This window comes from Podarcis tiliguerta (genome assembly GCF_965153285.1).
Source record: "Podarcis tiliguerta genome assembly, chromosome: 6".
NCBI lineage: Eukaryota > Metazoa > Chordata > Lepidosauria > Squamata > Lacertidae > Podarcis > Podarcis tiliguerta.
Genome location: NC_139539.1, coordinates 66325334 through 66342972, shown reverse-complemented (window position 1 = coordinate 66342972; position 17639 = coordinate 66325334). Strand labels below are relative to the sequence as shown.

The window sequence follows — 17639 nt, the reverse complement described above, 5'->3', positions numbered from 1 at the left end:
CCTCAATTCTGCTCCTACTCTTTAAAACTGAAATAGTATGAACACAGATTAATGCTCATGTGCTAATTCTCACACAATATGATCTCAGATGTTTCTGTCTGCAAGTAATTCTGTTCAGGACACTTTACTTCCAAAAATATGTCGTACAAGCTGGCAGCCATACGAACATTCTTAGTAGTTGTGGAAAGCAGATTTTTAAAGAAAGTTTACAAATTATGCGCTACAAAGGAGGAATATACACATCTCCACTATGATGTGTGTTACATTTCCAAATGCATGTGCAACCTGTGCTCTTCCTGTGGGGAGAAAGGTGCAAGTTCTTCCTCCATAGATTGCCTAAAAGCACAGAAAGCCTAAAGCATCAATTGCACATCCGCTTTTGCAGATTATCATAAATTTTGCTTATTTAAAACACTGCTACCCTTATCTCAACACACTGCCAGCTTTCAAGAACCGTCATAAAACATGCAACAAAAGTATAAAAAAGAAAATAACCAAACAATAAAAAGAAAAGTAGCACAAATATTAAAAATAACACTTTTTTGTCTTATAAACGGGGGTGGAGGGTAAGCTCTGTTTCAAATCTTATCTGATGAGCTTCCTGAATCAGTTCCCTCCGTGGAAATGAACATGGAGAAGCAATTAACCTTAAGTGGACATTCTGTACATAGCTAAGGACATTCTATACATGGCTACAGTGTCCTAATGTACATCTCCAACTAAGGAGAGAATCTTCACACATATGTACTCTCTTTTATTTCCAAAATTATATTTTTAACCATCTATGAGCCAATATTTCTGCAACAAGAGATTTATTTTTTGTCTTGTTTCATTTTTGGAACTGGAGACAAGCTACTGTGCTGGTCACATTTCTAAATACTTTCAGCTAAACAGGCCCATTTAACTATGCAAATACACTGGCAAATGTTCTGTTCAGCTCTAAAAATTTATTCATCTTGCAACGATCAATAATGGTCTTGGCAATGAGTTTCCATTCCTTCCAACATCGAACCAGTGTGCATCTTAATTACTTTTGTGCACATAAACCACCAATTGTCTACGGTCCAGACTTTGCCCAAGTATTTTTGTTACATATTTTGCAGTTTGAGGTCCATTAAATTAGCCACAGTTATGCACAAACCATTTTTCTTTCTTTCCAGCTGTACTGGGGTGGGGCTAATTAAAATAGGGTAGAATATGCTATTGAAGGGCAACAGAAGCAACTTTGTCCTTCTACCAAAGACCAAGGCATTCATTATTCAAGTTTATTGTGAAACACTATTCAACAAGGTAATTAATTTTTAAGAATGCAGAAAATAGAAAATGTTGCAAAACAATTAAAGAAAAGTTTAGAAATCTGGAGTTTTTAAAGAAAACTATACCATATTTCTAGTTCCATAAGTTAACTTCCCAGAGGACTTCAGCACAACCATTTTGTGAAATTAATTTCACAAGTGCAGTTAATAATGGAATGATCTTCCCTCTAACTGGTGGCTTCCATGTGTTTTGGATCACAACTTCCATCAGTCCCAGTCACCATGGCAAATGGGACTGGGTGATGGGAGTTTTAGTCCAACAGATATGGAAGGCACCAGGCTGAAGAAGGCTGCTATGTATGGTAAAGGTAAAGGACCCCTGACAGTTAAGTCTAGTCATGAACGGCTCTGGGGTTGCGGCGCTCATCTCACTTTACTGGCCAAGGGAGCTGACGTTTGTCCGCAGACAGTTTTTCTGGGTCATGTGGCCAGCATGACTAAGCCGCTTCTGGCAAAACCAGAGCAGCGCACAGAAACGCCGTTTACCTTCCTGCCGGAGCGGTACCTATTTATCTACTTGCACTTTGATGTGCTTTCGAACTGCTAGGTTGGCAGGAGCTGGTACCTTGCAACGGGAGCTCACCCCGTCACAGGGATTTGAACCGCAGACATTCTGATCGGAAAGCCCTAGGCTCAGTGGTTTAGACCACAGCGCCACCTGCATACCTGCTATGTATGGTACTCTTCCTTATTCTGCAAAGCTGTTCCAATGGTAAAGAAAACAGCTCCCTATACACATTCAACATGGCTTAATCACCAAAGGGTGATAAGCCCTTACTAAGATTAAATACCAGTTTAAACATTACCTCAATGGCTGTTGCCAGAAATCAGTTCCATGGAATAAGTCCAAATGGCAGTACTAACAATTGTATTTGCTTCCCACATTGAATTGGTTTCCCCTTTTGGCCTGATTATGCAATAAGAATCTGCACCAATAGTACATTACTGCTGCCACACAGCCCTGAAAGCAGTAAATTAATCTTGGCAGCAGCTATACTACCGAACTGAATCAGCCTAAAGTAAGAAAATGACTTCACAATCCATGAGTGCCCAGTTACTGCCAGTGGTAATCTGACTGCAACTTCAAAATCTCCAAGTACCGTATATAACCAATGGGGGGGGGGAATAACACCCTGGGCTCCTTTGGGAGAGAAATTTGATGAAGTATAAATAAACAAACACCAAAGATAATACTAGTATTTCACCTTACATCTAGAGTGGGTGGAAGGCAGATCTTGATCTACTGGTAGATTAATGGGTGATTTGCTGTAAATTTGCAAGGGTCCAATTGTTTTAACACTAGACATAATAAAATGTCCCCTCTCCTCCCATTTATTTTGGCTGGGGATGGGAACCAGGTAGAAAGGGCTGTGAGTTCACCTTTGGTACTGAAGATAAATTCTTAGGGCTGGGCTGGGTGTGCTAATTTAAAGTTTGCCTGTCCTTCCCCTATCTTTGAATCTCTGGGTTCTATGAAGAGAAAGGAGATCCACTAGCTTGAAGTCTGCTCATCCCTGATACACAGCGTTCCTACGCATACATGTAAACAAACACACCTAGGTATTTACATGATATACAGTCATGATTACTAGTTTTAACACCCACACCTAGAAGTTTCAGTTTACAAACATTAAAGATGCTTGACATCCACCCCAAATGTTCTTTCTTGTGGTTCAAGCAGCAGATGACCATCACTAACAGCAAACATATTTATAGAAGTAATATAGAAATAACCTATATGATATTCAGTCTACCACCATCTATACAACTGCCACTCCTGAGGTCAGATAACCGCCCACTGAAATGAAGGAAAAACAGGGATTATTGTGCATCTTTAGGTAGACTCCTTGCCAGTTTGTCTCTACCAACTTGGCACTGCAATTCTATTTTTGGGAATCTTTGCAAATATAGGTTACCGGTGTTATTAATTCTGATCACGAGCGTTGACATGACTAGCTCAACAACCGTTATTAGCAGGGGTGTGGGAGCGCAGCAGTCATTAACATAGGATAGTGTTTCTGTACGGAAAACTTCTCACATATCAATAGTAGCATGAAATAGCACTACTGCAAAGAATGCATCATCAAGAAACAGCAAGAATACTATTGATGTTATTCCCAGATGAGATATTAATTCCAAGAACCTCAGGAGCTGCTACTAAATTTGAGAGAAGAAAGCAAAACTATTCCAACACCCTGATGCCCAGAACCATTCCATGTGCAAAGGAATTCTGCCGTGTGCATCACAGCAAACATAGGTCCCTGGATTGAGATAACCATTTATTCCTACCTGATTACTTTCAAGAACATGCGTAAGAAATTTCAACACAAGCAAAATGGGGGGGAGGAGATATTAGGGGCATTCTCTTATCATACTAGAAGAAACCAACTGTAAACTGATGTCCAGAATTGCTGCACTGTATTGCAGTTGTGTTGTATTATTGTTTGTAAAATGCTTACTGAAATTTTGCTGTAGAACTAGGTAAACAAACTCTGGATCTCAGACATTATCTTTTCTTATGACTGTGTCCACACAATACATTTGATAGGGAGGATACTTGATGCATTTGGTATTCGTGTTTTATTTCCATGCCTCTATTTTTTGTCATGTAGGATGTAGTTTCTTTAGGACTGTGAAAAGATTCTTATTTAATGTTACAGTTTATGACAGCTTGATCTGGGAATGGACATACTGTTAGTGGCATTTCAAGAAAATTTTAGCTACCAAGCTGTGCCTCCCTCTCTCACTCAAAGCAAACATTTTTAAGGGTGAAAAGCAAATAGCAACAAACTCAGCCAAACTGAATGAAAACCACAACAGGGGCAAACAGAAAGAAAAAAGCAAAGTCATTTGCCACCCATTTCCAAATGCTAACACTTTTATTGCCTTTGGGCAAATAAAAGCAATCTGCAAGGGTAAAACATATTTTTCAACCTCTCTGTTCTTTGAAACATTAAAATTGAAACTTTTGACTTTTTGGCTGGATTATATTTTTAAAGGACAATCTTTAAATTGATGCCAATATCTTTAGTTAGAAGTAGTTCATTCTCAGAACCTAATGTTCTTTCAAATTATCATATTGTATTCCATGAAATGGCTGTTGCAGGCATGAAACTTTTCCTAATGCTGAACACTGTAGTTTCAGCCTCTGTTATTAACAATACCATCAGAGCTATCCTAAAATTGCCTACTTGAAAGGAAGTCCTATTGAGTTCAACTGGGCTTAATCCTAGGATATAGGATTGCAGCCGATAACTAAATTATATATTTGCTGCACTAGAAACAAAAGCAGAAACACCACCCTGGTTTATTCTATAAGGAGAAATCAGTGTTTTCCAAAATATGCCATAAGAATTAAACAAAAAACAGACAAATACACATATGTTTTTCATTAAAAATTTCAGAACAGGATAATATGTGCTTTTAAAATGATTCGTTAAAATCATTATCATTTTTTTTTAAAGGCAGTAACAGTTACACCACTCCTTCGATTGCTAACTAAATGGAGAGTTAGGTGTTACAAATCAATAACCACAAACAAATGAAATGCAATTTCAAAAATAACTAATGATTTTGCTCATGTGTTTTGCAGTCCTAAACACATCTTTTCTCTAGAAAGCAATTTTTTTACTGCAATTGAACAATGGAGACACACAATACTTTAAAAAATTTAAAACCACACATATCATTTGTGTCCAAAAAGATACAGAAGTCATTGAGAAAAGAACTAACCAACTTTATGAAATAATAATAATCTTAAAATTCAAACAATATTGGAATTTTCAGCTGAAGGAACATTTTTAATTAAAATGAAGCAAATATCTGCACTAGAAATATCAAATCCCCCCCCCCCAAAAAACCCCTCTACTGGTATAAAACAAAACAAATTTATGAACTCTCCATGATTTAATTATTGTCAAACTAATTGTAAAAACACTTGCAAAATTCACCCATTTCTCCTTGAGTTCCATCAGTGACACAATCACTTCTGACTGTCAGTCCACTGACACTCTCCCCTTCTCACCCCAATGGCTATCACTGCATATTGTAAAGCCAGGACTTTTAACTCCTAGAAATACAGATGGTGTTCCTTCCAGTCAAATACAAGAAAATGACACTCATTTTGAATGCCATGGGAAGTGAGGAAAACATGATGTGAATAAGACATTGTGTCGGCAATTATACCCAAACCAAAACACTAAGCAAAGAGAGGCAGAAAACAAAGCCAAAAAAAAAAAAAAATCAGAATAGAAATGCTAATCAGATAAAATGTAAAGCATTAATTGTCATTTTGTTAATCTACAAATCATTTCATAACCCGCTATGAGGCACCCCACTGCTATCCTGACTCCAAGTATCACGGTTTTGACATAGTACATTCAGGGAAAAAATGTTGTTAACAAAATACCTTGCTGTGTAGCAGAGAGATTTGTATTCTGTGCAGCTGACAGGTTAAAATGAAAAATTTCCATCCACAGGTATATTTCAAAGGCTCCACTGCTTTGATGTACTCTGTGCAGCAGGTTTTTCCATTCCTCAACCAATAGCTCCTGGTCACTTACATTCCATTTGCCAAATAGTAAAGTGTTTATTAGTCATAACCACACAGCTCTTCCAAAGGTAGAGAAGAAACTCCCAAACAAACAAAAAGATCACTCCTCTATACACGAATGCTTTCCCACAGTGACTCGCAAGTAGGGCATCATCATTTAAAACGAACCGGGCCAGCGAAACGACCACAGCGCAGACTCACAACTCACACAGACAGATTTATGATCCCTCCAAAGAGGAGACTGCTAATTAAAAAAAAAAATCAGCTCAGTTGTTGCAAAGCGCACAAAACCCAAAAGCAACCGAGGTAAACATCTCAGGTACTCTAGCTTGTTTGTTCTCAATGAACCACATACACAACAACAGAAGATAACAGCCTGTACGTTTTCATAAAGTGTGACACAGTCTTCCTCTTATACTGCAATTGTAAAATAAAAATAAAACCTGTACCAGGAAGGAAGATTCACTGAGTTCAAAAGAACACTCTGGATTTAAGCAAAAGATGTGTAATAAAAAGTGCAGCAGGAGATAAAGGACTGAAAAATGTCAGAAGATTACCTCTTGCTACCTTTAACATAGTATTGCATTTATTCGTCTAAACTTGCATCTTACAGAGGTTTTATCCCCCCCCCTTCTGTTACAGAATTTCAATTGGGATCCAGCTCATCAATTCTGCTATTTAATTATACATTTCCTTATACTCCTTTAGATGTTAGTAACAGCATAGCATTATCTTTTACTAGGGATACTTGCATGGCACTGAGCCCCACTGAGCATACTGTGACTTACTTCAGAGTAAACATGCATATATCATCAGGTTGCACAGATTATAAGCCATGAGTCTAGGCAAGCATCACAAAATGCCCTTTTATTTTCCAGAGATGTAGACATTAAATGTAAGCTCTCAAACCCAATCATGTGTATTTCAGTGGTCAATATTATACATAGCATAATGGTGCATATAAAATGTGAGGGCTGTTTTCAAACTAATTCTTATTACGTGCAATGATTCTGGATTCCTAATCTCTGTAATAAAACTGTGTATCTATAGGTGATATACCACTTACTGATAATTCATGTAAAAGGTAGCAGCTGACAATTTAAATGTTTTCGAAACATAAAGACTTTGGCCATCGCAAACTTCAAATAGATGTGATTATATGCTTACTAGAAGCCAGCCTGTAGCATGAAGTAGCAAAACTTTTAAACAAAGATTTTCGAAAGATTGCAACTTTTAATCAAATTTGTTTATACTTCCAGTTCTACATTCAACTATCCATTTGTCATGGCACATCATACAAATCTGTCTGAAAAAAGGATACATGAGGAAGTCTATTTCTTCCTCCTATGCAGCCAAGAGATCAGAAGCATCCCACTGCCTCTTTTAAACTAACCAGAGTTTACTATATGCAAGCTGCGGAAACCCTGCTTTAAAGTATAATTTGTTAATAAGTCAGGGTGAAGGAAAATATATGTTTGATTGGGGTTTCAGCAAACCAGTTTAAATGAATAGTACCCCAACCCCACCCCAAATTTGGGCTAGCTGAAGTGCTTCTAATCTTCCCTTTGCATCCACATTGAAGGAGAGGGAAATGGGGCACACAAGTCCAAGTAGACTTGTTTATGCATGGTTTTGGCATGACATCAAATACAGGCCAGTGATTTTAATTTGCCACACTGCGCTGCTGCATATCCTGTCCCTTGACACTGCAATATCAGTGCTACTTCGCAGGATTCTGCCACATGAAAGTCAGAGAGGAGGCAGATTAGCAAAGCACATGGGTTTCTACATGTTCCACAATAAAATATTGATAGTTACTCTGTTCTCCCATATTGGATATTCCTAAAGAATGCTCACCCTAAAAAAATAAATACCGGTAAATAAAAGGTTCTCCAGGCAACTATGTTAATGCATGTCTGACATTGGGCATATGTGTGTGTGTGTGTGTGTGTGTGTGTTCATTCAATTTTCCAGACCTTTTCTGATTTTAACACCATTTAAATATTGTTATATTCATCTCTGGTCAGTCTGTGTTTTCACAGTAGTTGGGTTAAGATGTGGTTTTAACCCTGCAATGTTGTTTGGGGTTCCCTCCTGTGATTATTTACATTTCTGTGCCTGGATTTGCTACTTAACTAAGACCATGTCATTTTTTATTTTGTTTTTAATTGGATTTTTGTGCCACTACATTGTACGGTGATTGATTGCATTGTATGGGACTTGTGTTTCTTTAAACTGTTCTAATTATCTGACACCCCGATAATTTATGTAGAATATGACTAGTAAAGAAGTTATTTTTTACATACCATATTGGTATGTAACAGCACCTGAATATAAGCCTCACTGTTTCCCCAAATTCTGACCTTGAAAAGTTAAAGTGTGGCTTATATTCGCGACCTTACGGTATGCAGCCAGGAGCGCCCGCCCCATGCATAGTCCCCCATCCTCTCCCCCAAGGCCGGGAAGGGAGAGAGCAAGGAAGGCGAAAGGCCGCCGGCAACACAGTAAGGCTTCCTTCCCCCAGTATGCAGCCAGGAATAGAGCGGCTTATATTCAGGTATTTTTCTTTTCCCCCCCTCCAATTTTAAAGGTGCGGCTTATATTCAGGTGCTGTTTATATTTGGGGCAATACGGTATATAATAAATATTGTTCACATTGGCTAGATGTTAATACATCTTAGCCTGTTTCTGTTGATCCTTCACACTTACAACCTGGTGACCATAGTATATTTTTGTGTGCCATCATTTCTGGATCTGAACCATAATATTTGCATTCTGAGAGAGCACAGATGCTTTGGCTATGTAGTCATTATTAATTAACCAGAAATCATTCCAACAATGCTGATTTTCAATTATCTACAATTTATTTAAAAAGGTGCGTCTCAACTTATCCATGCCATCCACAGCTGGAAAAAATAAATTAAAAACACACCATCCTAGAATCAGCAGAATAAAATACACTACAGGGAAGGAATTAAACTTACTCTACACTTGCTTAGCCCTTAGCCCTGGCAATTAAAATACAACAAAAACAAGCAAGTCTTTGCAGCATTTCTAAAAAACACTCAGGCTCCAGTTTACATGAACTCCTAGGAATGTGGGAAAGCCATTGAGAAATTTTCAGGCCCTAATGTAGGAATGGGGAATCTCTTCCCTCCAGATGTTGTTGGACCACTCATTATTTTGCTTATAGTTCATATTTTGCATATTAACGGTTTAAGGCGGATACTCTCAGATGATCATAAAAGACTGTGGCGAGACTTCGAGAAGGTGGCAATTTAAGTTGATTTGCCAAGCAACTTTATTTAAGAAATTCGACTGTAAATTAAGCCAAATGCCTGAGAAATGTAAAAAAATAATGGGCTGGGTCCATTAGGGGGAGATTATCTTCCCTGATTTCCCCTCGCCTTGGCAGCCCACACAGACACACTACCTTTCACATTGTTCTTCCAGTTCAGCTTTTCAAGAGGAAATCAGAGATAGGCATGCATAACTTGCCCTGTGCCCTCTCAATAGTGCAAGAGAGCTCTAGATCCAACCTAGTATGAATACAAAGACATAATAGATGAAGTTACCTGTTAATGTATCCTCCCAAATATTACAACACCAGGGACAATAGTTAGGATCTAACAAAGTTTAATGGCAATCAGTTCCACTCATGCAAAGGGAAGAGTTTCGGGGGGGGGGTCCCATTCTCCCCTTCAGCTGCAAAACTCCAAACCACATCTCATTCCATTCTGGCATATTTCCCAACCAAACAGGAGCAGCTTTCAAGTGGTGCAGGAGGCAGCAGCAGTAAAGCCCTTCTTCATCCCATGAATGAAATTCCATTAATATTAATACAAGCAATTAGTTTCTCTCTCTCTCTCTCTCTCTCTCTCTCTCTCTCACACACACACACACACACACACAAACACACAAACACACACCCCACACCTCTACAATATTTACAGCAGTGGATTTTGTTTGCTTGTTTTCCATTTAGTAAAAGAAGTTGCAACAACAAAACAAAACTTTGCTCCTCTTATTTCTTCTTTTTCAAAATGACATGAAATGATACAACTTTCATGTCCTGATATTTATTCTATTCAATTAATATGTAACTATTTTCCTGAGCTGGCTAGGCTTTCCAAGAATCCCATCCAAAAAACAGAAGGGAAATGAATTCCATGTATTAAAAGCTGGTGCTTTTTAGGCATCTGAAGCTAGACAAGAATATGCAACCCTTGGCAGAGTCAACCCATTCATCCCAATGAAAATGCTGTGCAAAATCCAAGAGTGTACAGTCATTCATTCACTGAGAATGAATGAATTCTCAGTGATGCCCCCCTCCTGTACCACACGTAAGTCATCAGCTTCTCCATTTGTTCTTTCTCCTTCCCTGGGACAAACAACTCTCTACACCCAACCACAAAGTTTCACGCAAATATATTTCAGAATTTACAATTTATGTCCTAAGTAAGAAGGATGAAAGAAATATCTGACTTTCCATTATTAAGCAGATGAGCAGAAGAAATGTATTTCTGACATCCTTCATACTTACTACAGCCAAGGAGAGCAAAGGTGGATCGAACTTCAGAAGATCCGCAGCTCCAATCCAAGTCTGTCTAGGAGTATTTCTATATTCCAAATAAGTCTTTCTGCCATAATCCTATTGGAGTGTAATTGCTGTGGTTAATATCCTTACCCTGTTATGAAAATGTTCCACATAAATGTGGTACCAAGTTGTTATGATAACACATGATCATGCTGTGAAATGGTAATTCCTATACAATAGCCCTTGCCAATACCATAAATCTCTTTATTAGACAACATACTATTACAGGAGATCTACTTAACTGTTTCTCTACTTAAAGGGCCATTTGGTGTTATAACAACAAGCCGATTTTTTCACATTAGCAAGGATTAGACAGTATAAATAATGAATCGGCACCAAGATGGTGTACTTTTGTGACACCAGTAAACCTTTTTGCTAGTTGTTTAAAAGGATAATCAAAAATACAATAAAAGCCTGTGTTCTCCTGCACATATACACATTTTTAACATTACGGCATTGTAATAAACCTTCAGAAGAATCAACTCTCAAACCAATTTTCTGGGAGGATTTATGGCAAGTGAGTGTGTTTCTGAGTGCTGCTTCAGTTTTATGGAATGTGCAACTATGCATAATGCTCTATTTCATATTAAAATCACAGCAGATAGCATGCAGACTTCCCAAACTACCTTAAATGAAAATAGAGAGCCATTATTTTTCAGAGCTAAACAGTGCTTATTTCAATGCCATCTCCATTACCTTCTTTGTACAGCAAGCAATATATTAAGTCACATTTATTTCCCTAACATTTCTCTTGTTTCATGAAGGGCTTCATCATCCGAAAATGCATAATTCAAATTCTAAAACATGCAGGAACATCCTTCAAATTCCTGATAATAAACCTTAAAAGATGACATTAGCAAATGCAAGGCGTCCATGTCTTCGGTGATATTTATTTATTAATAAGCTCATAATTTGATATTATTATACCACCACGGCCTTTTTAAACTGTAAGCAGGGCTGTAGTTTTTTTCACCCCTAAACGTTTTAATGCTGAAGGTTTAGCTGTTGAATGCATTACACTAATTTGTTGGCTATAGTACTAGTGATGTTTTGTTGTAAAACAAAAACTAAGACTTGACCTGGCAACTGTAATGTAACCAACAATATAGATAGATAGATAGATAGATAGACAGATAGATGATAGATGTGAGAAAATATCCCATTGTCACAGCTTTCCACTCAGCATACCAAACACTATAGTTAAATTAAGGAAGCCCTGAAGCTTGTGAACTTATTTTATTTATTTTTAAAGAAGGCAATAAATTATTTTCTGAATATTTCCTGATGTTTCGGTTGCCAATAATTATTTACATCCACACCCCCCCCAATACAGTTGCACAAGTATTACTAACATGGGAGTTTGCTTTTTTTAAAAAAACACACACAAACAAACCCCTAATTTTAAGGCAAATAATATTTTCGTCTGAAAAGGGAATGTCATTTTAACATCCACTTACACTTTTTGCATATTAAATTTACAAGTGTTTGCCAACTGCTATCAGCGATGTAGCTTCTCAAAGCATACCCTTGAACACACTTTACATGTAAAACACTTCTAATCTGAGCAAAAGCAACAGAGAATGCTGTAACAAGCAGACATTGTATTTATGCTGAAAAACAATTGCAGTCCTTTAAAAAAAAAAGCCACGATTATTCTGATTATCTCATATGCAAGCTCCCTCTGCAGGTAATAAGAAGAGTTAGCAAAAAGTATGCAGAAAATGCAAAAAGACAAACAAATGGACACTCTTTGAAAGGAATTCCCAGACAGATAAGAGTTACCTGATATCAGTCACTCCTGAAGAAGGCACCCTGGCCATTTCCCCCCCCTGCTGGCTCTATCTAGTTCCCCTTGTCCTTCAAAACAGTTAAGCAAGCAGCTTTAGCTCACTGCATACCAAGATGTAAAAGCTGCTGCTGCTGTTTCCCCCCCTCAACATCACATTAAGACTTTTATGGGAAAGGGAAAACCAACACTGAACCATCCTGAAGTGGAGGGACCACCCAAAACAAGTCATCACTTCCAGGCTAAATCATCTCCTTAACCAAAATAAACAAACACAGCACTGTGGCTCTGTTTAACGTCCCTCTGCCACATAAGCCAAAACCTATTCCTATTAGGATTAACTTGCTACCTCAAAGTTTAGTATCAATTACACTGAATACAAACATGGGTATTTTAAGAAAAATAAGCGCATAATATTAAATAACAGGGGGAAAACATTTACTAGTTGCCATATCCTTGTTTTCATCCATCCTAAGAAAACCATTCTACTATCACAGAAAACACTTTTGGCCAAGCGTGGATATGTAGAGCTATAATAAATAATGAACACACCCAATGTTTGATATAAACTCAGTAAAATTCAGGCTTTGGGTGGCTTCTGACTCGGGCTACAATCCTAACCATGTCTACTTGGCAGTAAGTCCCATTAAAGCACTCTAAGGTTAAGTGAGGTGCGCAGACCCACCGAAATTAGTGGACAAGTTTTAGTCATTGCTGTCTTAAGTCCACTGGTGTCAACAGTTCCACTCTGTATATGACTTTGTCAGATACCATCCATACTGTGCCAGAGGTGCTAGCCAAAGTCAACCTACAGTTGGGCTACAATTACAAACCGAACCAACCCCAAAGCCTTGCAGAAGGGCTGTAAATCAGCAGAAGAGTATCTGGTTTTAATAAAGAAGGTCCCATGGTTCAATCCCTAGTATTATATCCAGACGAGGTTGAGAGAAACCACAGTCCAAAACCCTAGAGAGCCGCTGGGAGTCAGTGGAGACAATGCTGAGGTAGATGAACCAATGGTCTGAACTGGTATAGAAGAAGCTCCTTAGGTTGCCACGTAACATCAGCATTTGTGAAGCTGGAGTGGCACCAGTTTTCTACTTTTTACCTTAACCGTTTGTTAGGTCACTCCTACAAAAAAGAAAGGCTTTGTGGTCTAATATAAAATGAACCCAAGGTTGATTTCGATGTCCAAGCTCAATTTCTCTGGGTTGTCATAAAATTCCTCTATAAACCAGGCAAGTCCCTTTCAGAAATTCAATTACTAATATATAAAACCTAGACATTTTGCCCTCCGGGGTAGGGATGAATTCACGAACTACAAGGTTAGGGGCGAAAATCCAACACAGATGATGACAATACAGCCTTTGCCACCCGGGGAGGAAATGAAGTGCAGCACGCAGACCAAAATGCTGTTTCTAATAAATGACGATAGCACTGGTAAAAATGATAACCAACGTACATTTTTTAAAAATCGATGAGAAATAACTGAAAGGAATATTTAAAGGCAAAATTGTTAAAGCAGACCAGGAAAGGATCGAGAAATCACGATGCTTTTCTGAATGAGCTTTCAAACCATGTAACACTAGCATATAGGCAACTCTGCTCTGTTACAGGAAAGCCTCTAGTGGCCAAATCCATAGCCTGTCATCAGCAGGTCCTTTTTAGTCATCTTCAAACGATGTGGTCTTGAAGGCTTCAGGCACAGTGAGTGCTGAGAGAAGGAACACAACATCCAATCTACACAAGTAAATACATTTAATAAAATTTCTTTAGAGGGAGAGAAATCAGACTATTTCACTGTTTCTTTGCAAATTGAAGCAAAAAACAGAAAGGGCGAGTCCCTCTGTAATAACTTTAATTTCCTCCCCTCTCCTTTCCTGTTGTCTATCAACAAGAGTTTACTTCCAACCTTTCCTTTCTGAAGCTAAGCAAGCTCATATTCAGTAAGTACACATGACAAAACTAGAACCCAGTTATTCCATCCACGTATGCTAATATAGCTACACTGATTTCAAAAGACAACGGTCTAGTCCAAATATGCACCTGCACTCAGCACAAAGCGAATCAGGTCTTGTCAGTCAACAAAGAATATTTCATCAGCAGTTAAACGCAATCGCAATTATAGCTGAGCCCTCCAGACTACACATACTGGAACAGAAATACCTCTTGCAAGGAGTGGGTGGGGGAGGGTTGTTTGGGGACCCATTTTATTTACCCAGATCAAAGAGAGTCTGGGTCGTTAACTTGCAGTGTGGCTGCAAGGTCCTTTCATGCTCTCCTGTCCAAAGAAAGGAGGGGAGGAATCTTGCATTAAGCTATGACACGGCAAAAACAATGGCTGACTCACGCCAACAATCATGTTCCATCATGAAATCCGGCTCATGAGCTTGCCAAAGAAGATGCCACCCAGCAATATTTTAAATGGAAAGAGGCAAGAGCTGAACAAGTTTGGCAGAGTTGCCTTCTCTGTCATAATCTCTCACACATGTACAAGTTCTTATGGTATGCACTGTCCATGGGCGGAAGGAGATGACAGAAATTGTTGGCATGCCAGTGGGAAATGTAATGATTTTAGGTGCTGGCTGTTTCTTCTTTTGTGCTACATGCTCAGGTGATTAATTTGGAAAAGCAAAACAAAGGGACTTCTGGGACCTGGGGCTTCCTGAAAGACACCCTATGTCTGGTAGTCCTATGGCCTATTGCCAGAAGTGTGGGGTGAGCTATGATTATTTAGAGGGGGGAAACTATGAGCACTGCTCCTCTTCAAAAGCACTAGGGCCTAGGGCCGTGTCCTGGAGGTCTTAGTTGCTGGACTTAGCCCAGAGGGAGGCCTGTTTCCAATTAAACCTTGCTCCCATCAAGCCAAAGTTTCATCCCAGTTTCAACTCTCCATATACCTTATCAGCAACTAAGTAGAAATCTCAGAATTCTTTTGTTTAAAAAAACAGTCATCCATTTCCCCAGCAGCAAAGAACAATTTTGGCAGTAATGGAAGTGAAAGTATTCCGCCGTCTAGAAGCAGAGCAATAATCATTCCGAGGTGTTGACTCATGTGAAAAAAATATCTACAGCAGACGCAACACACAGTTAAAAGGAAGAATAAAAGCACCTATTTAAATATGGGGATGAATTTTGCATCAAGGGAACAAATCAAATGGTAAAAAATAAAGTATCAACTGGTAACGCATAACTGATTGCTCAAAATTGTTATTATGTATTCTCCAAACTAAGAACATGCAGACAACTAAGTTTGCTATCCTATACCCACTTAGGATATTATTTCTGAAATACACTGATTTGCACAATAGATCTTATTCAAAACTTTTGCAACTCAGGCAATATAGCTAATGACAACAGCATAAACATAGTGCCCAGTATTTTTTTTATTCAAAATAAAGTATTTTAGAACCCACAAAAACGTGAATCCAGTATCAAAATAGCAGAATGTGTTCCCCTTGGCTTAGAATCATTTCCTAGTTTCGACATCCAAATGCGAAGCATTTCTCTCCTGAACATGGCCAAAAATATTTAAAATATTGTTTAGAACCAGTATTTATATTCAAACCATGTATTACTATCCTTTAGCCTTACTGTTTTGAGAAAAGCAGCATCTGACAATGTTTACTACTCCTTCTCATTCACACAAAATGAAGCAAGAGATAGCAAGCCTCAGTTGCTGGGGTATCCTGCAGCAGTTCTACACCATTTATCCCCCAAAATCTAGAACAGTTCTTGAAACGGACAAAAACATTTATATATAATTAGAAAATAATGTAAAGCATGCAAAAAGTATCCTTTTACCATAAACACTAGTCAAGCAGAATGAGAATCTGCTTGATATACTGGAATTATAACTCAAATCAATTCTCTTTTTAAAATAAAAACTGGTGATTGTGGGCAAAACATGGAAACTACAGTACAAGGAGATGTAGTTTCTTGTACATCTCCTTGCCTCTTGCAAAAATAAGTAACATTGTAAAGTGTTTGGTACACTAAAAGTGCTATATGTAGCTACTAAAAAGAGGTTACAAAAACATTTAGCTACATTATGTCTTTAAAAATTAGAACTTCGCTTCCTTTTGTATCCATGTACCCAAATACAACATAACAAAAAACGAGCATTGTTTCTTCCGAGGCCGCATGCATGTCTAATTGATGGCTTTCCCTTTCTTCAAAAACACTGTAATACTTACAGTGGGGAGGCTGGATCCATTTCCTATGATCAGTGTCAAATATTTCACACAGGGAAAAGTCACAATTCACGCATCGCATTTGACACAGTGTGTGTGTGTGTGTGTGTGTGTGTTTCACTACCCAGGTTTGTACCAACTACAAAATGTGCTTAAATAAGCTGTCCAGAGCAAACGCAATTCAGAACCAACAAGCAACCATTTAAATGCCCAAGTATATTTTAATGTTTATAAGCTTCTCATTCTAGGCTGTTAGCCAACAAGAGGTCCCCTTTTCTCCCTCAGCACACGTTCTGTTGTCAGGCCATGATTAATTCTGTGCTCTGTAGAGGGAGACATTACATCCGGGCTAAAACATACCTAAATTTTACCCTGAGGCAGAGGTCTGGTTTAAACATCTCCATTCAAAGTGGCATTTGTCTTCCCCCTTTCAGTCACTTTATTCAGAAATTCTAGCATGATGACTTGGTGACCTACAAATGGCCGACTGGTTTAAACTGTTTTGTTGCCTGCCCCTTGTAGCTGGCGGTTTTAGAGACTCAGAGTGGCAAGACTGTGTGTGCATCAGGAAACTACACAGAGGCAGATGTTCAACAAATAAAAAAAGACAAATTCTAGCTATCTGTAGAAAAGGCAGAGGCAATGTTTTCAAACTACAGTATTACAACACAGAGAGCCTACAGAAATGTGCAATCATTTTAAAAACAGAAAAATATCTCTAACACATCATCATACATATATTTTATTTTTAAAAAGGCGAACAATTGTATCTTAAGTGAGTTCTTCTACACTGGAGACATGAAATGGATGCTATTACTGTCACCCTACAAAGTAATGTACTTTACTATATTTGGTCTTCATTCTTGCTTGAAACACCTACTGAGGTTTTCATATTTTTTCCCATTACAAAATCAAGGAAGATATGCAGGTAAAAAACAAAAAATGGCTGGCGTGACCATTTTCCATACTCAGTGCAATCCTATACACGTCTATGACAAATATATACATTGAACTATACTGAGTTCAATGGGGATTACCTGTCAGAGTGTATAGGATTGTAGCGTATATTCCATTTCTTTTGGAAAGTTAATGCTCTATTAGTTGACTTATCCACTTGCGCTCCTGCACAGAGAAAAGCAACAACCACCTACGATAGAAAAATGTGGCAAAATTACATGCTATTGCATATAGATTA

The 17639-nt window shown here is 38.2% G+C and overlaps 1 protein-coding gene across 31 annotated transcripts in view; it reads right to left on the bottom strand.

Moving 5' to 3' along the window:
• The window catches only part of ADGRL2 (adhesion G protein-coupled receptor L2), a 339276-nt gene that overhangs the window by 173472 nt on the left and 148165 nt on the right, over window positions 1–17639 (bottom strand). For 4 of the 31 annotated variants that reach the window (XM_083444770.1, XM_083444785.1, XM_083444774.1 and 1 more), the window contains exon 2: window positions 17482–17591. The exons of the other annotated variants lie outside the window; for them this stretch is intronic. The gene's annotated coding sequence lies outside the window, so the exon portion shown is untranslated. The remainder of the gene's footprint in view (window positions 1–17481; window positions 17592–17639) is intronic. 31 annotated transcript variants of the gene reach the window in all.